The following is a 26,300-nucleotide window of genomic DNA, read 5'->3' as shown; positions in this document are numbered from 1 at the left end:
GACCTTCGAATAGTAAAGTCCTGTTAAAGTTACTCTTGTAGTCTGTGTATTAATTCACCATATAACCCACAGACTTTACAGTGGCGACGGGTTCGATCTTACCCTGCGGCAGCGACACACCCGAAGCAGTTAACGAGCGTCGAGAAGAGGCACCCGCCCTCGTCGTTCTGCTGAGAGAAGACTCGAGTCTGCAGAGCAAGGAAGAAGGAAGGATTCAGACACGAAGCCTTCCATCAGCAACAGGCTGTTATTGTCCCTTCTGCCTCGGCGGTGAGTGAGCCGATCAGCCAAGAGAAGCAAGTCGGCCACGTTGACTGTGAGTAGGGGGAAAATAAAAAGAAATGGAGGATAAGGGCGGTGAACTCGACCACGGTCGGGGGAAAGGAGCCGGACAGAAGTCGGGCCCAGAGGCGCTGAGACTGGGGCAGCGTAGGGCACGGAAGCCGCGGTACAAGCGGGAACGCAGCCGGTGTGAGAGACCGGGATACAAGCGGGAACGCAGCCAGTGTGAGAGACCGGGCTACAAGCGGGCTGGGAGACGCAACAGCGTCGTGAGACAGCTCGACCGCGACCGGCGAAAGGCCGGGCAGCTACCGAGGCCGCGAGGTGCTGCGACCGGGATCGTAAGGCGCGGGAAGAAATAAAAATAAGAAACCGCGGAGAACTCAGCCGCAGCCGGGGGAGGAAAGGACCGGACTGCGAGAGGGCTGGGAGGCGCGATTGGAAGCCGCTGAGGGAGAGACAGAGCCCGAGCGAGCGGGAGAGACAGAGCCGAGCGAGGGAGACCGAGGAGATTCAGCCAGCGGCTGGAACTGTTCGCCGTCAACGGGTTGTCCCCAGCGCCGGTTGCCCTGTCGAGAAAAGGGAACAAGGAACGCACTGAAGCCGGCGCGCAGGCTGCGAACTCCGAAAGCCAGCGGTCGTCGCCCGAAGGAAAGCTTACCCCTCCCGCCAGGGGAAGAAACGCGGGAAGCCGCCAGTAGGCGGGGAAGAAGACAGAAGCGGGAAACCGCCATTTTGAAAGTGGGCGGGGAAGAAGACAAGCGCGGGAAACCGCCATTTTTGGAAAAAAAAAGTAACGAACAAATTCGTTGTGGTTTCTCAAAAAGATAGTGAAGATGCCTAAGCATGGTAACATCAACAACTTCGATTCCGAGGTGGAAGATTGGGCCACGTACGTAGAACGCATCGAGATATATTGTGAGGCCAATAAAATAGCAGATGATGATAAAGCTCTCACCTTATTAAATGCAATGGGGGTGAAGACATACGGGCTATTGAAGCATCTTCTATCACCAGCTAAACCGGCGGATCAGACTTTCGCTGATATTGTTGCTGTCCTGAAGGATCATTTGAACCCCACACCGCTGATGTTGGCGGAACGATTCAAATTTTATGCGAGAACGCAACGGAAAGAGGAAAGCAACGCGGAATACTTGGTCGAACTGCGTAGACTAGCGAAATACTGCCAGTTTGGGGAAAATCTGACAGAGGCATTGAGAGACAAGTTCGTGTGCGGGTTGTCGAAGGAAGGAACACAAAAGCGACTGCTCGAAGAGAACGATCTTACACTTGACAAGGCTGTCCTTATGGCAGCATCACACGAAGCAGCCGCGAGAGGCACTGCGGAAATGCAGCTGAAGGCAGCGGTACTCAGCGTGGATCAAATGACTTCGGGTACAACAAAATGTTATCGTTGTGGGAAGACAACACACGACCAGAACCAATGCTGGTTTAAAAACCAGGAATGTAGAAAATGTGGCAAGCTTGGTCACATAGCTAAAGTATGCCGGTCAGGAAAGAAGACCAACAACAGAAAAAAGTCACCGCAGGAAAAGTACAGCAAGGTACACAAGGTGGCTGAGAAGAGTTCAGATGAACAGAATTCGGATTCAGACCCGAACGGCCAGGAACTGGGTAGTCTGAGAATTCACAATGTGAGTAAGGAAGCTGACCTACAAACTATCTGGGTCACACTAAAAGTAGCCGGAGTCCAAGTGAAAATGGAATTGGACACAGGATCAGCCCTATCAGTCATAAATCGAAGGGATTACAACCGGCTATTCTCACATATACCCTTGAGAGATACCAAGATCGTATTGCAGACATACACGGGGCATAAAGTATACCCCATGGGAAAGATACAAGTCAAGGTGAGAGACAGGGGCAAAGAACACCAAGGAATGGACTTATATGTACTACCTGAGGGAGGTCCACCACTTCTGGGACGGGAGTGGATCAGGGAAATAAACATGGAATGGCACTACCTAAAAGCAATAACGAGTGAGAACTCGGTGAAGACAATCAGCTCAGACTCTGAAACGGATGACGACAAGACCAGCCCAGGTGCGAAAGACAAGTCTAAAATGGACTTGCTGACTAAGGTTGGAAAAACGAAGGAGTGCATAAATACTGATGCTTCAAAGGAGAACAAAGTTTCAGAACAGAATTCCACTGAACAACAACAACATAGTTTGGCAGAGAATTCTGAGTCTGTCCAGTTTACAGACATGCACAAGTCTGAGGAACACCGGGCTCGAACTCAACTCCATTTCAAATTACAACAGCAATTAGAACAATTGAGTTGCCGTCTCGAGCAAGAGATAAAAGCAATGAAAACGTTCTTTGACACAGAGTGGGAGAATCTGGAAAGACAACAGAAACAGCTGAGGGAGAAAAGGGAGCAGGAGCACACAAACCGTCTGCGCAAGGAGGCCAAACGAATCAAAGCTGATTCGGTTTCTGAAGGTGCGTGCTCTAATCTGGTGGAGCAAGATGTTCAGCAACTGAAGGTGCTTGTTAGCAGATTGCAGGCAGAAAAGGCTGAGTTGGTCGCCATGAATTCCGAGCTCCTACTGAAGTTGGGTGCAGCATCACCGGACGATTCATTTGTGGAAATTCGAATGGTGGAGGCTGCGGATGATGGCGAAGTAGAAACAGCAAAGGAGCCCCAGGGCAAGGTTATAAACAGCCCTGCAGCTACTGGGAAACGGATGAGGTCAGAAGAGTCAACGGTCAGCCAACTCCTTCATATGCTGAGGGACAAGACTCTGAAATTGGAACAATTTGGACATGAGTCTAAATCTTCAAAGGAGAGGGATTTGGAGCTCCCAAAAGTTATTGGAATAGCTGAGGTTGCAACACAGACTGAGAAGATGGCAGCAGAGCAAACCTTGGATGCCAAAAGTACGCTGATTCACGTCAATGTTGAACAACAGAATGCTGAAACAGCTGCTCCAGTAGAGGGATTGAATAATACAATCAATCAATCTCCCAATGAAGTTGAAGTATTGAAATCACGAATGAGGTCATTAGTAAAAGACTTGCAGAAAGCCCAGAAAAAGCTGGATGAAACTGAACGCATGAAGAAGTCTCTTCAGGAAAGATGTCTGGATTTGGAACAAAAGCTGGCTAACGTCCAGCTGGGTATGGAGGAAATAGAAGACCCTCTTGCTGGCCTAGCTCAGGACGACACCGAATATTACCATGACCTGTTGGACGACACCGAATATTACGATGACCTGCTCTGCCCAGCTTGTGATGAAAACTCCCAAAGTGCAGAAACCATGAAGAATCACCTAAAGTCTAAGGAACATTGGGAGATGGTGGCGCTACTACGGAAAAAGGAGGACGAGAAGGAGGAACGGTGCATGCAGCTGGCAGCTGACAGTGGAGCCCAGAGAGTCTCCAAGAAGCAGAAAAGGAAAAGACGAAGCAGAAGATGATGACCATCTGAACCATTATCACCTCTACCAGGTCACGCACGTGGTCTCTCCGTACGGAGCCAAATCAGTTTGGAAGTAGAAAAACTTCCCAAGGTACTCAAGCTTTTAAAAGTCAACAATGCTGGTTCAGAAGTGACGGAAGTTCAAGCTGTTAAGTCCAGTGAAGGACTATTGGATGAGTCACTCCAGCAACGTGAACCGACTACACCGAGACTGAATCTGTGAACTGTTTCCCGCAGAGACTGAATCTGTGAACTGTTTCCCGCAGAGACTGAATCTGTGAACTGTTTCCGCAGAGACTACATCTGTGAACTGTTTTTACATGAAGTTGGATATATGTTATGTTTAATGGGGAATAAGTATGTTGTAAGCTAAAAAGGGAGGATTGTAGTGTATGTAACCGTTCTACCTTTAAGAGAACTATTGTATGTAACCGTCCACCTTTAAGAGAACTATTTTAGGTGTTGCACTGCTTTATCTTGGCTGCTGTATACTGTAATACCGGGAGTGACCACACCGGTATATAAGTGCTGTGTAAGGATTTATTGGGCAGATTCGCCCTGACCTTCGAATAGTAAAGTCCTGTTAAAGTTACTCTTGTAGTCTGTGTATTAATTCACCATATAACCCACAGACTTTACAGGAACTCCATGTTTAAATCCCTCCAATCAGTTTTCTGCCCTTGCCACTGTATCGAAACGGCTCTTATCAAAGTCACAAATGATATCCTTTGTGACTGTGACAAAGGTTAACTATCCCTCCTCGTCCTTCTCGACCTATCTGCAGCCTTTGACATGGTTGACCACTCCATCCTCCTCTAACGCCTCTCCACCGTTGTCCAGCTGGGTGGGTCTGCACTCGCCTGGTTCCATTCTTATCTATCTAATCATAGCCGGAGAATCACCTGCAGTGGCTTCTATTCCCGCTCCCACATCGTTACCTCTGGTGTCCCCCAAGGATCTATCCTTGGCCCCCTCCTATTTCTCATCGACATGCTGCCCCTTGACAACATCATCTGAAAATACAGCGTCAGTTTCCACATGTACGCTGACGACACCCAGCTCTACCTCACCACCACTTCTCTCGACCCCTCCACTGTCTCTAAATTGTCAGACTGCTGCAGTATTGGATGAGCAGATATTTCATCCAACTAAATATTGGGAAGACTGAAGGCATTGTCTTTGGTCCCACCACAAATGCCATTCCCTAGCCACTGGCACCATCCCTCTCCCTAGCATCTGTCTGAGGCTGAACCTTGGTGTCATATTTAACCCTGAAATGAGCTTCCGACCACATATCTGCGCCATAACTAAGAGCGGCTATTTTCACCTCCGTATCATCGTCCGACTCCACCCCTGCTTCAGCTCATCTGCTGCTGAAACCCTCATCCATGCCTTTGTTATCCCCGGACTTGATTAATTCAACGCACTCCTGACTGGTCTCCCACATTCTACCCTACGTCATCCTAAATTCTGCTGCCTGGACCCTAACTCACACCAAGTCATGTTCACCCCTCCTGTGCTCGCTGACCTACATTGGCTCCCGGTTAAGCAACACCTCGATTTTAAAATTCTCATCCTTGTTTTCCAATCCCTCCATGGCTTCGTCCCTTCCTATATCTGTAATCTCCTCTAGCCCCACAACCTGCCGAGATATCTGCGCGCCTCTTATTCTTGCCTCTTGAGCATCCCTGGTTTTAATCGCTCCACCATTGACAACAGTACCTTCAGCTGCCCAGGCCCTAAGCTTTGGAATTCCCTCCCTAAACCTCTCCGCCTCTTTATCTCTCTTTCCTCCTTTAAGACGCTCCTTAAAACCTACCTCTTTGACCAAGCTTCTGGTCATTTGTCCTAACATCTCCTTATGTGGCTCGGTGTCAAATTTTGTTTGATAACGCTCCTGTGAAGCGCCTTGGGATGTTTTACTACGTTAAAGGCGCTATATAAATACAAGTTGTTGTTGTTGACTGAATAATGAGTGGGAACTCGGGCTGTTTTTTTGATCTTCTAAGCTCAAAATCTCTGAGACCAATTCTAGCATCGTGACTGGGTCTAGCTGAGATCAACTAACTCTACACAGACTGACTGGGTCTAGCTGAGATCAACTAACTCTACACAGACTGACTGGGTCTAGCTGAGATCAACTAACTCTACACAGACTGACTGGGTCTAGCTGAGATCAACTAACTCTACACAGACTGACTGGGTCTAGCTGAGATCAACTAACTCTACACAGACTGACTGGGTCTAGCTGAGATCAACTAACTCTACACAGACTGACTGGGTCTAGCTGAGATCAACTAACTCTACACAGACTGACTGGGTCTAGCTGAGATCAACTAACTCTACACAGACTGACTGGGTCTAGCTGAGATCAACTAACCCTACACAGACTGACTGGGTCTAGCTGAGATCAACTAACTCTACACAGACTGACTGGGTCTAGCTGAGATCAACTAACTCTACACAGACTGACTGGGTCTAGCTGAGATCAACTAACTCTACACAGACTGACTGGGTCTAGCTGAGATCAACTAACTCTACACAGACTGACTGGGTCTAGCTGAGATCAACTAACTCTACACAGACTGACTGGGTCTAGCTGAGATCAACTAACTCTACACAGACTGAATGTGGTACCTTCTAGTTTGACTGGCTTAATACCACACCGGGCATGCATTTACCCACTGAACTGTTCACACAGAAGCCAGATATATTCTGACACATTTGCATTTTAACCCAGGGGGTAAGGGACTGACCTTTATAACCATAGTGATGATTCTAAAATACTTGCTGTCCTGGGATTAACATTAAATTCTGATTGCTGCTGCAATTGCCTCTGCTATTGTATACTCATTGTTAATACTACCATTCATGTTGATCCTACTTTGTTCTGTATCTACATTAGCTATACTGATTATCAGTGAGTTGTGTAACACTGATTCCCTGTGCAGTTATTTTTTTTTGATGTGCTGCAATTTTATTGAACAAACTCAAATTCCAATAAACATTCACAAAAAATTGTAAACAATCTTTGTCATTTAACCGTGAGCATCAGCTGTGGCTCAGTGGGTAGCACCCTCGCCTCTGAATCAGAAGGTTGTGGGTCCAAGTCCCGCTCAGATGAGACGTTAAACCAAGGCCCCGTCTGCTCTCTCAGGTGAACGTTAAAGATCCCATGGCACTATTCGAAGAAGAGCAGAGGAGTTATCCCCGGTGTCCTAGCCAATATTTATCACTCAATCAACATCACTAAAATAGATTATCTGGTTATTATCACATTGTTATTTGTGGGAGCTTGCTGTACACAAATTGGCTGCCACATTTCCCACATTACAACAGTGACTACACTTCAAAAGTACTTCATTGGCTGTCAAGCGTTTTGGTATGTCCTGAAGTTGTGAAAGGTGCAATAGAAAATGCAAGTCTTCTTTCTTTTTAAACAGAGACACTTTAAACAGTTTGGCTGCACACAGCGTACCAAAATATTGTCTTAGTTCATGGCCTTTCACCCTCGGACATCTTTTTTCCTATCATGGTTTACACACCAACTGCACAGGCCAACCAATAGCTGACTGTAGAGATAAACACAGTTGGAAGTTTCAGTAAAACATTACAGTACCTATTGTTTAGTATGTTAATATGATAATCCTGTTGTTCTGCCCCTTACAGCTTTTTAAAGCTATTTTCTCCATTGCAGTTAAATCTCTCCGACCATGCTACACATTCTATTCTAACTGACAGGACAGACAATTGACCCCACTCTCAAACTTCTTTCAACTAAGCCCTTTTATCAGCTGTGAGAAGGTACAGACCAAAAGCTAGGGCTAGGTTCACCAAGTGTTAGAGTCATAGAATAGAATCATAGAATGGTTACAGCACAGAAGGAGACCATTTGGCCCGTCGAGCCTGTGCCGGCTCTCTGCAAGAGCACTTCAGCTAGTCCCACTCCCCTGCCCTTTCCCCATAGCCCTGCAAATTTTTTTCCTTCAGGTACTTATCCAATTCACTTTTGAAAGCCACGATTGAATCTGCCTCCCTCCTGTGGGGATGGGACAGTATTTCTATTCAGCACTTATTTTTGGTAGTGCACTGAGACCAAAATGTCATCGGCCTACAAATCAGACCATGTTGCACCCGTTTTACAGGTGCAACGAGGACCAATTTGAGGAATCAACGTCCCATGCCTAAAGGACGCCTGAAAGACGGCCCACCCGATATTGGATCGGGTAATTTTTCAGGCATCCCCAGCGGTCATCTAAAATAGGCATAGGGCCCTTCCATACGTCAAGAGAAGCCTAACACTTACATACATCAATGAGGGGCTTAACGCCTGCTTTAAGTCCCCTCTTGGAAATTGGATAGCGCAGAGCAGGAGCTGGTCCGGCCCCGCCCTGGATTCTTCAGTACCACATGGTTAGTTTTTTTAAAACAATTGTTTTTTTTTAAATGTTGCCGTGGAGCCAGGAGGAACAGGTGTGCCCCCCAACTCCACAATATTCCAATCGCCACTACCACCCCCACCCCCCACCTCCACTCCACTTCGACACCTGGGATTTACCTTCAGGCCACTGCCAGCAAGACAAACGGCCCAAAATTCAACTTTGTAAAATGAACAAGCTGCCTGTGGAGGCATGGCAGGCGTTGGCAGCTCACCCAGATAATGTTAATGAGGCCCGAGACCCAATTTCGGATTGCCTCGATCCCCCCAGTTCGGGTGCTCGCTGTCTTCAAGCCACTAGTTATGCACGTGAAAACAGGCCATAATCAATTTCTAGGCCAAAACGTGGGTATTGCAGATTTCTGATTCCTGTAGCATGTTATCCCTCCTGTGAAAATAAAAGAAAGAACTTGCATTTATAAAATGCCTCAATACATCCTCGGTAGATCCCAACAGGCTTATATCAAATGAATTACTTTTGAAGTGCATTCACTGTTCTGTCGGTAAATGCAGCAGCCAATTTGCCTATACAGCAGGAGACCACAAACAGAAAATCAAACAGATGTTCAATTAATCTATTCTTAGTGGTGTTGGTAGAGGTCAGAATGATGGCCAGGATACCAGGAAAACTTCCTGCTCTTCTTCAAATAAAGCCATGGGATCTTTTACATCAACCTGAACACAATTTACCTTCACAACTGAAAGACGCCACCTTTCACAATGTGCCATTCCCTCAGTACCGCACTGAAGTGTCAACCTAGATTAAAGGGTAAATTTTCCACCTCTAGTGCAGAGTCACACCCACCCACATATCGAAAAATTGTTTGGGCACAATGGATGGAAAATTAGGGCCTGTGCCCATTCAATATGCACTGCTTATTGGGTGAGGCTCCACATCAGGAGTGCAGAAGTAGAAAATATTACCCTTATCTGCTCAAGTTCTGGAATGGAGCTTGAAGCCACAACCTTTTGACTCAAAGACAAGAATGCTACCAAGTGAGCCAAACTGGCACTTATGAGTACACAGTTTTAAGTCACTTCCCTACATTTTCCCTCTTGTTGATTCTCCCTGCCCACCCCATGCCAATCAAAGAACCCTGGGGGAAAAATTAATCCCCTTAGTGCTGCCGGTAGATGGCGCTAATGCGGCGCCGAGAGCTGTAACGGCAGCTCCAGTCGAATCCAGCACCGCACGCCAAATCAGGACCCTGAGTAGCGCTGCCAGTAACAGCGATCACCAGGGACTTCAACGCCATGGAGGTTGTGACATCAGTGAGTATGCAACGCTCACTGAATGCCCGACCTGCCAAATTGCTTCTTGCCACTTACCTCACCGCCTGGAGTTAACAACGACAGGGAAAGCTGTCATACAACGACAGGGAAAGCTGTCATACAACGACAGGGAAAGCTGTCATACAACAACAGGGAGAGCTGTCATACAACGACAGGGAGAGCTGTCATACGACAGGGAGAGCTGTCATACAATGACAGGGAGAGCTGTCATACAACGACAGGGAGAGCTGTCATACGACAGGGAGAGCTGTCATACGACAGGGAGAGCTGTCATACAATGACAGGGAGAGCTGTCATACGACAGGGAGAGCTGTCATACAATGACAGGGAGAGCTGTCATACAACGACAGGGAGAGCTGTCATACAACGACAGGGAGAGCTGTCATACAACGACAGGGAGAGCTGTCATACAACGACAGGGAGAGCTGTCATACAACGACAGGAAGAGCTGTCATGCAGCACCAGGAAGAGCTGTCATGCAGCACCAGGAAGAGCTGTCATGCAGCACCAGGAAGAGCTGTCATGCAGCACCAGGAAGAGCTGTCATGCAGCACCAGGAAGAGCTGTCATGCAGCACCAGGAAGAGCTGTCATGCAGCACCAGGAAGAGCTGTCATGCAGCACCAGGAAGCCGGCTCCAGAGAAGTTATTTAAAGGGATCAGCCCCAATCACTCGCACCTGACAGGTTAGTGAAGTTTCAGTGTCTGTGTGTTAGTTCCTGATACTGCAACAGTTTTATTTAGTGATTTGAAGGTTCTTTGGTATCAGGAATGTTGTGGCAAGTAGAAAAGTGCAAAATTTATTCTTGAAAGATTCAACCTACAACACTTGCTAAAAGTCATGGGGGCTGTACTGGCACTCCACCTCGCCCTCCAGGATCTACGGTGCAGGGAGCGGAGGCAACGAGGAGGATGGGAACATGTGCACAGAGGGAGGAGGAAGAAGATGAAGAGGAAGAAGATGAGAAGGAAGAAGATGAGGAACAGGAGGGAGGGAGGAGGCAGCCGGACAATCGGGCTTCTGGACAGGCGGCCCGTGACCGGCTCATCAGACATCGATTTGAATGAATGAAACCCCAGATCCCTGTTGCTCACCACATCCCCATCATACCATCCTGTGTCATGCCATATCACAGCCTCCTCCTGGGCACAAAGATGAAATGAGAGAGACCGCAAAATATTCCAAACTCTAAATGTATGCATAAACATATCACACATATCATATCCATTCTAATAACACTAATGACCCTTGTGCCTGCCATAGTTGAATAGCTGTCATTGTGTGCAAGTGTGAGGTGTGGGTGTGAGTGTTGGTAGGTAGAGATTGTTGGTGGGTGAGTGCTGGGGGTGTGGTACATTGAGCAGTGTGTGAAGCTTGTGGTACAGATGGTGGTATGTAGCATTTGTTGAAGCCATCACTCACCCTGACCACCTGTGTGAGCTCGTTAAACTTCCTCCTGCACTGTGTGTGGGTCCTGGGTAGTGTGTCGGTACCTTTCTACCTAGACACAATTTAGGACTCAGAACTCAGAGATTCAAACATGAAGTGCTTTATTGGAAGGAAAGGAAGTTCTGGAAAGTTCCGAACAAAGAGAGCCAAACTTAACCGAGAACACCCAACCATTTATCTCCTGTGACAGCGCCACCACAGGTGGGAGGCGAACACACAATACATAACATTTCCTCCCCTCTTAAATGGAAGGTCCACATTATTCCTCAACAGGTAAGTTACTTTCAATGCACTCAACGAACCTAGGGTAGAGGTAGACTGCCTCAAACCCTGACTTTACCCTGGGGTTTATTCTGCCCCAGTCTTGTGGGTAAGTCACTAAGCCTACAGATCCAAGCGTCTTGGAGGCCGCCGCTCTCTGACAGGATACCGGCGGTCATCGCTGGCTTCCACAGCAGTAGGCATTGACACAGGCCTGGATGGAGAAGGTGCCTGTGTCAGTTGAAAGTCAGGAGTTTGCACAGGTGGAACAGTCTCTTTGACTTCCTGTGTTGGAGAAGAGCACTGTGGCAAGGGATGATGGTTTGCGGTATCATCCGGAAACAGTTCAGGCCAACCAGCTGTTGGAGCCTCTGTAGCTGTCTCTGCTCCTAGCAACAGTTGATCTGTATGTCTTCTCCAGACGACGTCCTCAGTAGTCTCAACCGTGTAAGACACAGGGCCCGTCTGCGCGATCACCGTAGCAGGAACCCATTTCGGTCCAGTGTTGTAGTTTCGAGCTAGGACGTGCTCTCCCGGATGAAACCGTCTCTCCTTGGCTCTTTTCTCTCTCTTTTCAACTTGAGCTTGTTGTTGACGATGGACAACCTGCTCTGCCCTTGGAGGTTTGAGTAAGTCAAAACTTGTCCGCAACTGTTTCTTCATCATGAGCGAAGCAGGGGAAGTTTTGATTGTGGCATGCGGCTCGTTCCTGTAGGACAACAGGAAGCTGTTCAGACGTTGGTGGATTGAACCCTGACCTTGCGATGCCTTCAAGGCGTGCTTCAAAGTTTGCATGAACCTTTCTGCCTGGCCGTTAGTAGAGGGATGATAGGGCGCAGACCTGATGTGTTGGACACCATTCACATGCAGGAAGGTTGCCAACTCCTGTGATACAAATTGTGGACCGTTGTCACTTACGAGTTGTTCCGGTGAGCCATAACGGCTGAACATCTCACCAAGTTTCTCAATTGTTTTCTCTACCGTGGTAGACCTCATCACAGCGACCTCCGGCCACTTGCTACGAGCATCTACAACCACCATAAACATCTTCTCTTCGAAAGGACCGGCGAAGTCCACATGTACTCGCTGCCACACTTCTGCAGGCCAATCCCAGGGGTGTAGGGTTGCCAGCTGTGGAACATTCCAGACCCTTTGACATGGGGAACATGTTTTGGCTTTCTCCTCAATATTCCCATCGAGACCTGGCCACCAGAAGTAGCTTCTTGCCATTTCCTTCATCCGAACCATCCCACTGTGGCCTGTATGAAGTTGTTGCAGTATAGGTTCCCTCAGAGGTGGCAGAATGATGACACGGCGTCCCCAAAGAAGACAACCTGCCTGGACGGAGAGCTCATTTCTTTTAGAAACGTAAGGTTTCAAACTAGGAGAATCTCCTATCGCTCTCCCTCGAATGACATCGTCCATTACCTCAGACAGGACTGGATCGTTGCGGGTGTACCTTCGCACCTGAACTGCAGTGACAGGTGCTCCCTCCACTTGTCTAAAGTAGAAGATGTCTATCTGACGAGGCTCTGGGGGAGTAACAGGCAAGGGTAGCCTCGAGAGACCGTCTGCATTGCCGTGCAAGTCTGATTTGCGATATTTGATGTCGTATGTGTGTCCTGACAACAGTAAAGCCCACCTTTGCATCCTGCTTGCAGCGAGAGACGGAATTCCGGTGTGGGGCCCAAAGATTGAAGTCAATGGACGGTGGTCCGTCAGGAGTGCGAACCTTCTCCCAAACAGGTACTGATGAAATTTTCGAATTCCAAAAACGATTCCCAAGGCCTCGCGCTCGATCTGCGCATAGTTACTCTCGGCCTTGTTCAAGGTGCGTGATGCGAAGGTGATAGGTTTCTCTTCACCCGAAGGCATGATGTGGGATATGACTGCTCCCACACCATATGGTGATGCATCACATGTTAGCTGCACGGGTAGCTTTGGGTCGAAGTGTGTCAGGACCTCCGATTTCAGCAATGCTTTCTTTGCTTGGGCGAAAGCTTCGTTGCACAGTTCAGTCCATTTCCATGTTTTGCCTTGACATAGCAATTGATGTAACGGCTTCAGCAATGTTGCTAAATCTGGAATAAACTTCCCATAGTAGTTAAGTAGCCCCAGAAATGAACGTAACTGGCTCACATTCTGGGGTGCTGGGGCCTCCACGATCGCCTTGACCTTTGACGGCACCTTATGCAGGCCAGTAGCGTCAATCACATGCCCCAGGTACTCAACTGAAGACTGAAAGAATTCACATTTGTCTTTACGAACTCTGAGTCCGTACTCTTTCAGTCGTTGTAGTGTCGCATCCAAGTTCAGAAGATGATCCTCCTCATTTGTCCCGGTGACAAGGATGTCATCCAGGTAGCACTGGACTCCTGGCAGTCCACTCAAAATCTGATCCATTGCCCTTTGGAATAGAGCAGGGGCCGACGTAATTCCAAACGGAAGGCGGCAGTACCTGTATAGCCCCTTGTGTGTCACAATTGTCAGCAACTCCTTTGATTTGTCATCGACATGCATTTGTAGATAAGCCTGGCATAAGTCTATTTTGCTGAACTTTTGCCCTCCAGCCAGGCCCGTAAAAAGATCCTCAATGAGGGGAAAAGGGTACTGTTCCGCAGACAGCACCGGGTTAATAGTCACTTTAAAATCCCCGCAGATTCGAACAGATCCATCCTTTTTCAGGACAGGAACAATGGGTGTGGCCCATTTGCTCACGCTCACAGGCTCCAGGACTCCATTCTCGACTAAGGCCTCCACGTTAGCCTCAACTTTTGGCCTAATTGCATAGGGTACAGGTCGGGCTTTGTGAAACTTCGGCTTGCTATCAGGTTTAATGTCCAGTCTCACGCTGATCTTTTTCATGCTCCCAAGTTCCCCATTGAAGAGTTCTGCATGTTTGTTTAACACTGCAGTCAGACCTGACTCCCCTTTTGACATCATGCGGACTGCAGGCCAGTCCAGCGTGATTTTCTCTAGCCACGCACATCCCAGTAGCGATGGGTAATTTCCCTTTACCACATATAGTGGCAGTTTTGCAGTCTGTCCGTTCAATTTAACTGTCACCTCAATGACGCCTCTCATGGCCACAGGTTCGCCGGTATACGTCTTTAGCACAATGTTTGTTGGCTGAAGGGTAAGATGCTTTAGCATTTTGTTGTAGACAGTGTCTGAAACAAGGGACACAGCTGCGCCTGTGTCCACCTCCATCCGCACTGATTGTCCCTCCACCAGTGGTGACACCCAGTAGCCATTTGAATCACCTGCAACCGTCAGTATGTGCACTTCTTCCTCCTCAGAGGTGTCGCTCCCCTCTGTTTTGCTTGTTCCATCATACTGCACTGAATGAACACTCTTTTTCCTCTCTTGTCCAAATACAGACATTTTGCTTCCATGCTTCCCAGCTCTGTCTGTTCTCTTTTTACCTCTACAGGCGCGTTCAATGTGACCCTTTTTGCCACAATTTCGGCATTCCAGCTCCGTACACCAGCAGTCATTAGCGTGATGGCCCGTTTTCCCACAACGGTAACATGTGCCGTTCCGCGCACCTTTAGGCTCAGACGACACCTTGTGAACTCTCCCTGTTGAACTCAACTGGTGAGCCTCCTTTTCCGCCATCTCCATGGAGACACTAACTTCAATGGCCTTTTCAAGAGTAAGGTTGTCCTCAGTAAGAAGGCGCTTCTGTGTGGCTGCATTTTGCAGACCACACACAAGTCTGTCTCTAATGGTGTCATTCAGCACCTCCTTGAACTGGCAGTGTTCCGACAACCTTTTTAAAGCAGCAATAAACATCGTCACTGATTCCCCCCTCCTCTTGATTCCGTTTGTGAAATCTAAATCTCTCAGCAATAACCAGAGGTTTTGGTGAAAAATGTGCTCCAAGAATTTCCACTAGTTGCTTATATGTTTTAGTTCCTGGCTTATCTGGCTGCACGAGGCTGCGAAGTAAATTGAATGTCTTCAGCCCGATTACACTCAAAAAGGTAGGCACGACCTTTTCATTTGCCACCGCATTCGGCAATACAAAATAGTCAAAACGTTCTGTATAAGTGCTCCATTGCTCCACATTTTCATCAAAATCACCGATGTTTCCTAATATAGTAGCCATCTCACGTTTCAAATTAAAATTTCTGTTTACTCACTGCACCCGTAACGTACACAGATTCATCCGCTCCTCGTTGCCACTTATTGTGTCGGTACCTTTCTACCTAGACACAATTTAGGACTCAGAACTCAGAGATTCAAACATGAAGTGCTTTATTGGAAGGAAAGGAAGTTCTGGAAAGTTCCGAACAAAGAGAGCTAAACTTAACCGAGAACACCCAACCATTTATCTCCTGTGACAGCTCCACCACAGGTGGGAGGAGAACACACAATACATAACACTGGGGACCACAGTGCAGCCTGTGATGTGGTGTGCCACCTCCCTCCGCATAGTCTGGCAGACTTGTGGTGAGGGCCTCCTGCCAGTTGATTCAGGACCGCCCGCCTTCTCTCCACCGCTAAAACCAACGCCTCCAAAGCTTCCTCAGAAAACCCCCGGGCTCTCTCCCTGGGGCGGCAATCTGCTATCAGCATTTGTAAATAAGTGCTCCTTCTCTTTGTCCTTCTTATGGTTGTTGAGGCAGCTGTACATCCAACAATGCTGAGAATGAGGTGCTGCAGTATCAAAGGACCTCCCCTTTAAGCAGTGAAAAAAGCCTGTGGCAATCATTACTTGCGTTTAGACTACATCCGATATTGGTCCATCTTATCAGTGTACTCTTTTGATGCACACTTAAACAAATAAACTGTAACTAATATAACTTTAAATGAAACTTAACAAATTAAATTAAAATTGTGTTGGCCGGGGTGATGATGCACTCCAGTCCCCGCGGCACCCACCGGTCACGGATGGCCTCGAGCGTGCCGGCGGACACCGCGTGCTCCATCTCCAGGGCCACCCGGACGCGAAGCATCTTATCAGTGTAACGCCAATCAGCTTGGGTTTTTAGACGAGATTTATGGCTCCAATCATTTTAATGTGGTGTGTGGACGAATTTTGTGTGCAGTCTAGACGATTTTCACCTGGCGCCAATTCACCATTTTTAGTCTAAACACTGCCCATTCCTTGGCTATAACGAATTTCTAGCCCAGCATCCAAAAAAATGGCATTTTCTGCTCCCAAGTCAATATCCAACATTTGCCACAAATGCTACTCTTTGCTGAGAGAGGCCCCTCAATTTTCTGTCCACCTGTCAAATTGACCTTTGCATAGCATAAGAACAGCAAAGTAGAGAAAATCAAACATGTACCCACTTTCCTATTATACTGTGCGTTGAGATTCAACTGTGCTGCTCCACAGCACTGCCAGGAATTACCACTGTTACTCCATATTCCAGCATGGTGCAACACACTGGTGCAGTACACACTGTGCCACCAGGTCACACTAGTGCTACCATTTTGATATCTAGCAAGAAACACCTCAAATATAATTAATAGCCCTCAACTGTCATGTAATACTCCCATATGATCAAATACTCCCATATGATCAATAAGCCATAGTTTTAGACAGTTTTTTACACATATGGACCTAAAAATTAGGTTGCTTTGCGCCTCTCATTAGCCCCCTAACGGGGCAGAAAGCAACTAGCGCCCGGGCGCAGCGCCGCCAACACCTCCCGTGAAATTCAGCGGGAGGTTAGCATTGCTAACCGTTAGCACCCCTGTGGTGCTGTGCCGCTGGCGATTACGTCATTGCCGTGCGTAGCGCCCCGCTCGTGCCCCGGCTGCGATCTTCGGTAGCGCCCCCTGACTTACCGCTGGACACAATGTCCGACGGGGTCAGGGGGCCGACCTGCAGCCAGGACAGCGCTAATTAAAAGTGAGGTGCCGGGCGGCCATTTTTGTTGCTGGCCGCCTGCCAGCACCTGCTCCTGTTGCCATCCCTGGCCTCCTGACCAGCCCCCACCCCCCACCCCGCGGAGTGCCAGTGGCGCTCCATGAGTAAGGCACTTCTCTTGAGTGCCGGGCTCTTTTGCCGGCACTCCGATCCCTGGCGGCCCAGCTGGGCCCCGGGTGACGCTGCGCAAGGCTCCTCCCCTTTAGGAAGGCCTGCAGTACCACGGCGCGATGTAGTGCCGCGATATTCACTCGCAGCACCCCAAGAGGGAGGCGGGGCACTTCCAGTAGCACCCCGCTTCCCTCTTGGGCCGTTATCGATGAATTTCGGCCGCGGGGACGCTAATTTTTTCGGGGCGCTAAAAGTAGCGCCCTGGCGAAGTTAGCGCCCCAAAGGGGGAGTGACTCAATTTTTCCCCCATGGTGTCACCAGAACTAAAGCACTCATTTTTAGTTGAGCTAACTTGGTCCCAGATCTGACCCTGATGAAGATTAGGCAACCTGGACATCATGGGCAGATATTTGTAGCATCAGTAATATTAGCACTAAACTACTACCAGGAAGAAAACTTCCATCTATGCAAAAAGGAGTACATTTAGTGATGTTACTGTCAGTGTATACCCTTCAGTGGTAAATAATCATTGGAGTAAAATTAACGGTCCTGATTATAAAAGGGGGACTGGTATGGTGCGTGCGAGCCCCGAAGCCAGTGTTGCAGCATGGAGGCCCAGATGATCTTAACAGCCTGGCCTCATGACCATAACTTTTTATGACTCCCGGCCAGATCCACTACCTAGCCGGCGGACAGGAGGCCGCAGCCAGACATCTGCGGGATCGGTCTCTGGCAGCCAAATAAATGGTTGGGGGGCTCTGGGTGCAATCGGGAGGGAAGGGGCGGCTCTGACCCTGATCAACTTACTGGAGTAAGGATGCTTGGTTCACAGTTTAGTGGCATTGTGCGAATTAAAAGTAATCCTATGAAAATGGTATCATCCCTAGACAATGGAATACTTGAATTCCATCTCATGTTTGGAGTAATAATGTTTTCATTGATTTTGAGATAATTGCATGAGCTAGGAATCCAAGTATACATTGACTGTTATATTTCATGTGACCCATCAACCCATTATTATGACCTTGTGCTATCTATATTAACGATTTGGAGGAGGGGACCGAGTGTAACATATCAAAGTTTGAAGATGATACAAAGATGGGACGGAAAGTAGTGAGTGAGGAGGACATAAAAAACCTGCAAAGGGACATAGACAGGCTAAGTAAGTGGGCAGAGATTTGGCAGATAGAATACAATACTGGAAAGTGTGAGGTTATGCACTTTGGCAGGAAAAATCATAGAGCAAGTTATTATCTTAATGGCAAGAAACTGGAAAGTACTGTAGTACAAAGGGATCTGGGGGTCCTGGTGCACGAAACTCAAAAAGTTAGTATGCAGGTGCAGCAAGTGATTAAGAAGGCCAATGGAATGTTGGCTTTTATTGCTAGGGGGTTGGAATATAAAAACAGGGAGGTATTGCTGCAGTTGTACAAGGTATTGGTGAGGCCGCACCTGGAATACTGCATACAGTTTTGGTGTCCATACTTAAGAAAAGACATACTTGCTCTCGAGTCAGTACAAAGAAGGTTCACTCACCTAATCCCAGGGATGAGGGGGTGGTCATATGAGGAGAGGTTGAGTAGATTGGGACTCTACTCATTGGAGTTCAGAAGAATGAGAGGCGATCTTATTGAAACATATAAGATTGTGAAGGGGCTTGATCGGGTGGATGCGGTGAGGATGTTCCCAATGATGGGTGAAACTAGAACTAGGGGGCATAATCTTAAAATAAGGGGCTGCTCATTCAAAACTGAGATGAGGAGAAACTTCTTCACTCAGAGGGTGGTAGGTTTGTGGAATTTGCTGCCCCAGAAAGCTGCGGAAGCTACATCATTAAATAAATTTAAAACAGAAATAGATAGTTTCCTAGAAGTAAAGGGAATTAAGGGTTACGGGGAGCGGGCAGGAAATTGGACATGAGTCTGGGTTCGGAATGGTCATGGCCCTGTGGGTAGTGGAGTGGGCCCAGGGGCCGTGTAGCCTTGTTCTGCTCCTACTGTGTTCTAATTCTGTTAGATTTCAGGAGATGGTTTTATTCCTGTTCCTGGCTGGGGTGGAGATCGCCTTTACAGAAGGTAAGTACTGTAGAAAATATAGGGACAGAGTGATCTCCTGGAAGAATTTCGATCGCCTAGATGGGTCGGAGAGGAATTTCCCAGATTTTTTTCTCCCAAATTGGCCATTGGGTCTTTATCTGGTTTTTCGCCTCTCCCGGGAGATCACATGGGTTCGGGTGGATGCAGAGTGATAGAAGATTTGAGGTTAGGATCAGATCAGCCATGATCTTATTGAATGGTGGAGCAGGCTCGAGGGGCCGATTGGCCTACTCCTGCTCCTATTTCTTATGTTCTTATGTTCTTATATGATTGCCTGGCAAAATTTCAGTAACTAGTGGTGTTCCGCAGGGGTCAGTGCTGGGACCCCAACTCTTTACAATCTATATTAACGATTTGGAGGAAGGGACCGAGTGCAACATATCCAAGTTTGCCGACGATACAAAGATGGGAGGGAAAGCAATGAGTGAGGAGGACATAAAAAACCTGCAAAAGGACATAGACAGGCTAAGTGAGTGGGCAGAGATTTGGCAGATGCAATATAATGTTGGAAAGTGTGAGGTTATGCACTTTGGCAGAAAAAATCAAAGAGCAAGTTATTATCTAAATGGAGAGAAACTGCAAAGTGCTACAGTACAAAGGGATCTGGGGGTCCTGGTGCATGAAACACAAAAAGTTAGTATGCAGGTGCAGCAGGTGATCAGGAAGGCCAATGGAATCTTGGCTTTTATTGCAAGGGGGATGGAGTATAAAAACAGGGAAGTCTTGCTGCAGTTATACAGGGTATTGGTGAGGCCACACCTGGAATACTGCGTGCAGTTTTGGTTTCCATATTTAAGAAAAGATATACTTGCTCTTGAGGCGGTTCAGAGAAGGTTCACTCGGTTGATTCCGGAGATGAGGGGGTTGACGTATGAGGAAAGGTTGAGTAGGTTGGGACTCTACTCATTGGAGTTCAGAAGAATGAGAGGCGATCTTATCGAAACATATAAGATTGTGAGGGGGCTTGATCGGGTGGATGCGGGGAGGATGTTTCCACTGATGGGTGAGACGAGAACTAGCGGGCATAATCTAAGAATAAGGGGCTGCCCTTTCAAAACTGAGATGAGGAGAAACTTCTTCACTCAGAGGGTAGTAAATCTATGGAATTTGCTACCCCAGAGAGCTGTGGAAGCTGCAACATTAAATACATTTAAAATGGAGATAGACAGTTTCCTAGCAGATAAGGGAATTAGGGGTTACGGGGAGAGGGCAGGGAAGTGGACGTGAGTCTGGATTCGGATCAGCCATGATCCTATTGAATGGCGGAGCAGGCCTGAGGGGCCATATGGCCTACTCCTGCTCCTACTTCTTATGTTCTTATGTTCTTATATTTGTGGGTCTTTCCAGTAAGGGGAGGCGTTTGTTATTTGGGCTCTGCCAAGTCTTAAACCATGTGTCTTTTCAAAATAATAACCAAATGACAGGTGGTTAACCTATGCTTTCTTTTAGATATATATTATGGGTCATACTATCATTTTGATTTAAACAATATTAATGCATTGAGAAAATATACCAATTTAGGATCAAATATTTTAATGCACATATGTCTCTATTGGTATATTTGCATGCTCTATCATATCAAATTGTTGGGCTTCTTACCAAGAGGCTACATGCTCCTCTGTGACAATGTAAATCCCCTGTGAAAGCAGTTCTACTAAAGGAAAAAGTTACATCAGAGATGTGGAATTCTGATATGGAAATGATAAAAGGGACGAGGGATGTAGAGTTTGTGTATCAGGGTAAAGAGTCCCTTGAACTATTCTGTGAAGGGTTCAATGTCTTCTATCAGGCCTTGTTAGAATATTCTACTTGGGTTATCCTATATTATCTTTGTCAAATTGTTGACTTCAGACCCAATCTATGATGTTTCAAACTTTATACAATAATATTTTGCAGAAGCTCATGGCAACCATCCATCTGCCAGACTGAGGGTCTCCCTAATTTCTCAAAAATCTCCCTTACAAATGAATACAATCCTTCTTTAATATCTGCCAACCTAACCTCACAGATGCTTGAAGAGTTGATCTCCTGTCAAATACAGCTACAGTCAGAGTAGTGTGCAGTAATTCCCTTACATTGCTGAATGCATAAATTGCTGAGGATTCCACTTTAGCTCCCAGCCTGTACTCACACTACAAACCTTTCACACAAATAAAATCCAGATTGAGCACAGTAGTTCATTTTGACTGACTCAGGCACTTTATAATCAGTCAATATGGGTGGGGAAAAGAAAGACCGCAAATGTTGAAATTCTGATACAAAAACAGAAAATGCTGGAAACATGCAGCAGATCTGGCAAACGTTACACCCTAAGCGTTAATCTAACTTTTTCTTTTAAATGTTGAGGTATTTTTAGCATTTTCAATTTACAGAATGACTACAAACACAATGGAAAACTGCTCCCAAGCAGTTAATAATCATCACCTTGGCTCAGTGATTGCACTCTCCCCTCTGAGTGAGGAAGTCATGGGTTCAAGCCCCACTCCAAAGAGTTGAACACATAATCCAGGCTCATGCCACCTTGGGTTTAATTTCTTCTAGTGCAGTTATTCATGTAAACAAATTCTTTGTGTGGTATTCAATACTAAAATAATGTGTTAACAACTGGGTAAAGTAGTGCACAAAGCAATTTGATGCAAATATGTTAGATGTACTAGAAGAAATTAAACCTGCACATAGCAATCATTTTATGCGCTGCTGTTGCCTTTTTAAATAATCTGACAATTGTAACTGAATCTGAAAAATTCAAGTCTGGTAAAAATATTGGGGCCAATTTTTATGTCCCTCCCGCCCTGTTTGCACTTAAAAACCATGCAGTATTGGGACCAAAATAGCCCGTATGTTTGAAGCTGCTACTTACCACTTGGTTTCTGCCCATTCATGTGGACTTTGATCTAGGTCGAAGCTCCTGCTGGAAACAGATGGGAGCCTCATTAATAAATGCAAATCGGAATCAAATGATGTATTTATGACCCATAATGCCATTTTCATCTCTGCCCCTTGCTGTCATCAGGTCCTGCGCCCACCCACAAACCACGGGTGGTACAAGTCTGGAAGTGGCCATTTCCAGCAATATTTAAAGGGATCCTGAGCTGCTCTCAGGTAAAACTTAAGAAAGTTTTGGGAGACATTTTATTTGCATTAGGTGATGATGTTTTGCTACTTAGACAATTTTAAAGTGCTTGTAGCCACTATAAAATCCTGAACACTTAAAGGGCTTTCCCACCGCACTCTTTTCTTCATGAGGGTCCTTCTGGGAATTCCACTCGGGCCAGAAGAGGAGGAGCAGCATTTGCAGCTGGAGGAAGGAGCAAACAGTGCTGTAGCAGGAAGGAGAGCAAATAGAAAGAGATGTGCTTGTAGGAATCCTTACCATCCCAAGAGTTTAAGGGTGAAAAATTCAGCTCCATAGTGCCCAATTTTTCAGCCCCAGGGGTGCTGTACTGTGCCAAAAATAGCATCAACGCCGCATGCGCACTTCTGGTGCATGCCGTGCCAGATGCCATCTTGGTGAGGGCATTCGTGTCGGCACTGGGAGCGTGCGCCAGAAGTATGCAGAGTAGACAGATCGTGACATCAATCAGCGTGCAATGTTAATTTGACGCCAGCACTGCTGTTTTTCGTCCTCAACACTGCAGCTAATGCCCTGTGTTAACCTCACAAAGCTGAACGTGCATTCAGCAGCAGGAAGGACCCTCCCACCAGTGATATTTAAAGGGATCATCAACAACTTTCAGGTTAGTTGTTGATTAATTTCTACTGTTTTTTTTAAGTTTGTGGAAGTGTTCGGAGGTTTCTAGAGTTGTTTAAAGTTGGTGAGGTGACAGGGAGTGGTGCTGCAAGTGGAGAAGGCCTTGGTTCTGACTTCAAGGATTCTGGTCAGACCACTTGCTCCCAGTCATGGGTGCTCTAGTTGTCATCCCCCCTGGCCTGCAACATGACAAGGAGATAGAGCAGAGGCAGCGAAGAAGAGGACAAGCTGCTCACAGAGGGAGGGGGAGAAGGGCTCTTAGCAGGAGGCCTTACCCACCTAGGGTCTTCCGAGGGCAATTCTCTTACCTCAGCCTGAGCCAGGAGCAATGTGTGAGGTGTCTGTGCTTTACGAAGGAGGTGCTCACAGTAGCAGTGGAAAAGGTAGAAGCAATGGAAGGGGTGAAAATTGATAAACAGGATGTACTAGAAAGGCTGGGTATGCTTAGAGTGGATAAGTTGCCTGGTCCAGATGGCTTGCATCCCAGATTGCTAAGGGAATTGGGGGAGGAGATAGTGGAAGGGCTTGCCATAATTTTCCAATCTTCCCTAGATGTGGGGGAGGTGCCTGAGGATTGGAAAGTGGCAAATGTGACACCATTGTTCAAGAAAAGTTGTAAGGACAATCCTAATAACTACAGAAGTTTAACATCAGTGGTGGGTAAAGTTTTAGAAACAATAATCAAGGAAAAAATTAACAGGCACTTGGAGAGGCTTAAGCTAATTAAGGAGAGCCAACATGGATTTGTAAAAGGCAGATTGTGTTTGACTAATCTAATTTAATTTTTTGATGAAGTAACAGGGAGGATTGATGAAAGAAATGCAATGGATGTTGTCTACATGGATTTTAGGAAGCCGTTTGACAAAGTACCACATAGAAGGCTGGTTAGCAAAATTGAGGCTCATGGAGTGAGTGGTGAGGACCTGGGCTTGCTGCTGATGGAAGTGGTGCAAGCGGACACACTCGGGGAGAAATTGGGTGAGTAGCGCCACCTGTTAGCGCCTAAAGAGGCAGTCAGTGGCTGTAGCGCCACTGGCTGCGTCTCCCGCGATATTCAGTAGGGGCGCTAATGGTGGCGTTAGGCATTTGCGCTGCGCCGCCACCGATGACGTCATCGGTGTGCGCAGCGCCCCATTCGTGCCCCGTTCGCGATATTTGGTAGCGAACGCCGCAGTTGTGCCGCTCGCTACCCGCGCCCGGTTCACGGGGCCTTACTGTGCCTGCAGCGGCGCAAGTTAAGGTGGAGGTGCGGGGCGTCCGCCTTTTCGGCGGCCGCCTGCCAGCACCTCCATCCCCGACCTCCTAACCACCCCCCCGTGGCATTGTCGGCTGTTTCCCGAGAGCCCGGCACTTCTCCTTGGTGCCGGACTCATTTGCCGGCACTCGCGAGCAGAGATCGCGCTGTTGCAGGCACCTCCCCCTTAACAGTGGGAGGAAGGCCTGCAGTACCGCAGCATGCCGTGCCGCAGCGTGTGGCACTGCGGCACGTTGCGCTGCGATATTCAGTTTCAGCGCCCTAAGAGGGACGCGGAGCGCCTCGAGCCTCGCCCCGTGTCCCTCGAGGAGCAATGAAACTGAATATCTGACGATCGCTAAAGCCTCGAACGCTGCGCTAAATCCTGCGCTCAGGCGACTTTTGCGCCACTTTGGCGCCCCAACCCAATTTCTAGGCCTCAATGTTTTCAAGGGGAGAGTGGATAGGCACTTGAGGGAAATAAACATGCAGGGCTATGGGGATAGAGCGGGGGAATGGGACTGACTGGATTGCTTTGCAGAGAGCTGGCACGGACTCGATGGGCCGAATGGCCTCCTTCTGTTCCGTTATGACTGTATGACTATGACTCTATGGGGGAAAAATTCGGTTGGTTTGCGCCTCCCGTTAGTGCCTTAAGAGGGTGCTAATGGGGCGCAAAGCAACGAGCACCCATGCGCGGCGATGTTTGTGCCGCTCACAAAATTAACTAAACATTTTGTGGCGGCACTAAACACTACCGCCACGATCTCCTGCGCCGGCAGATCGTGACGTCAGTCGAATGTGCAATGCTCCGGTCGCGCCCCGGACCGGATATTGAGTGACACCCCCTGTCTTACCGCCTGCCGCTAGCAACGACAGATTGAGGGGAGCGTTTTGCAGTCGGGAAGGGACTGGGCGACCGCTTCCTGCCTTTTTTTTGTTGGTGAAATTTTTGCACCACGCATTCTGAGTTAGAGAGAGAGACTGCAGGAGATATTCAAAGCTGTGTTGAGGAGTTTTGGGTACAGAGCAGCATTTTGCAGGTTCTTTCTGATTTGATCTTCCTTGTATCAATTTAAAAGAGAATGTGGGGCCTGCACTCTGAGCTCTTTCCCTGGGTCTCTCCTTTGTTCTTTCCAACAGATTTGATGTACAGGTCTCTCCAGGCCGAGATTCAAGGCTGCAATGAGCAGGGTGTGGATGGAGAGCAAGATCGACCCTCCCCTTTAAGATCTGGCTGGCGCCAGTGTGTCTGTGTTCCATTGCTGACTGACATCACGAGCTTCTCCAGCGCTCTGAGGTAGCGCCTCGCTCCTTGGCCTTTGCACCTTAAGACAGGTGTGTAGCAGCTGATTTAGCGCTCCAATCACCTCCAGGGGTGATAAAAGCCAAGTTTGCAGTTGGAGGCGATAATTAGCGCCAGGCGCTAATCTTTGCGCCCGGCCGATAATTGCGCCCCAAATGGAGCGATACTGAATTTCTCCCCCCTATAACTCTGTCACCTCTTGCAACCAGACCTGCAGCCTCACAGCAGGGCAAGGACAGCGCTGCCAGTGGCTGTGAAGGTTACCGTGGCCTTGAATTTCATTGTGTCGGGATCCTTCCAGGCTGGAGCAGGCGACATCTGTAACATTTTGTAGTTTGCTATCCACTGCTGCATAAGAGAGGTGACAAACGTTCTTTATGCCAAGAGAGGGGAGGTCATTGTCTTCTCTCTGACCAGAGAGAAGCAGACGAGTGTGCACGTGGCTTTGCCAGGATAGCGGGTTTCCCCATGGTGCAGGGTGCCATCGGCTGCACAAGTGGCTTTGCAGGTGCTGCATCTAAATGCTGAGATGTACCGCAACTGCAATAGAAACATAGAAGATAGGAGCAGGAGTAGGCCATTCGGCCCCTCGAGCCTGCCCCTCCATTCAATGAGATCATGGCTGATCATCCAAATTCAGTACCCTGTTCCTGCCTTCTCTCCATATCCCTTGATCCCTTTAGCCTTAAGAAATATATCCAACTCCTTCTTGAATATATTTAATGAATTGGCCTCTACTGCCTTCTTTGG

The sequence above is a fragment of the Somniosus microcephalus genome, chromosome 8 (assembly GCF_052327205.1).
Source record: "Somniosus microcephalus isolate GS21.2 chromosome 8, FLI_Smic_1.0, whole genome shotgun sequence".
Taxonomy (NCBI): domain Eukaryota; kingdom Metazoa; phylum Chordata; class Chondrichthyes; order Squaliformes; family Somniosidae; genus Somniosus; species Somniosus microcephalus.
The sequence above is the reverse complement of the archived record's forward strand: the minus strand, read 5'-3'. Positions refer to the sequence as shown.